This window comes from Pygoscelis adeliae, unplaced genomic scaffold, assembly GCF_000699105.1.
Source record: "Pygoscelis adeliae isolate BGI_AS28 unplaced genomic scaffold, ASM69910v1 Scaffold88, whole genome shotgun sequence".
NCBI classification, from domain to species: Eukaryota; Metazoa; Chordata; class Aves; order Sphenisciformes; family Spheniscidae; genus Pygoscelis; species Pygoscelis adeliae.
In genome coordinates, this window is record NW_008825616.1 from 4,213,429 (window position 1) to 4,214,608 (window position 1,180).

The window sequence follows — 1,180 nt, forward strand, 5'->3', positions numbered from 1 at the left end:
TGGCTAGAAGACAGCTTCTTTTGCAACAAAAAAAAAAAAGATTTCAGCAATGTATTAGGACTACCACGCAGCTATGTCCTAGCTATAAGGGCGCATGATGCAGTTGGACTAGATGATCATTGTAGGTTCCTTCCAACCGAAATAGTCTATTCTATTCTATTCTATTCTATTCTATTCTATTCTATTCTATTCTATTCTATTCAGAATGCTGAGGCAGAATACCTGGAGGAGCTGTGAACTCCCTTTAGTGGAGGAACTGAAGAACAAATCCAGCCACCAGGCTCTGGCAGCATACGAGTCTGCAGACTCCAAATGTGGCCGGGCATGAGCTGTGTGGCCTCTTCAGGATCTTTCACGCTTCATATTTCCCTGGGGTAAGCGGGGACACCCCTCATCCGGGCAAACATAGCACGCACCCTGCCACCCTCACCGTGCTGCAGGTGATGCTTCTTTCCTTTGACCACCCCAGAGCCTCTGGGACCACAAAGCACCGTGCATTTCTGTAGGTACACATCTGCAGCTGGGATTTTCTGGCATGGATGCATCTGGACTCACTTCAAAAGCAAGTGTTGTGAAAGCTCCCAGTGCCAGGGCAGCATGCTTATGTCCTGCTTTGCTTTCAGGAAGCGTGAGGTGCAAAGCACCCCGGTGAAGCAGCGTTAGAGGAGCCTTTGGGAAGTGTAATCCACCTGGGAAGGCTGGTTTAGGAGAGGAGAAAGGGGAGGTAAGGACATAGCTTCATAGCCTACATTATCAGAGATTTGAAGCATTTTGGAGTTTGGCTGAAATGGCTGAGAGCTGGGGTGTGGGTTTTTATTGAATAATCGCCACTTTCTGTGTAAAGTGGAAAATGTTCCTGAGAAATCTCTAATTTGTCAGTCATTCATGCAAAAAAGCAACTCTGGACCATGCACTTCCTACGTGTAAAGTGCAGTCCTTTTAAAATGGCAGGTCCTTTGCTCTCCAGGCAGGTTATCTGAGCAGCAGCCCCCATGCTGCACTCAGCCTCCCGCCGAGGAAGCAAAGACTGCGGCTGCCGCGACCGGCAGAGATGTGCAAACTCGCACATTGCTCAGTGCTAACTGCTCTCCTTCAGCTTCACTCGCAAGGCCTGAGACTTGGAAACCAGTCCATCCTGTTCAAATCCCCTCCCTCGACGGGTTCCTGGCCTTCAATTTGT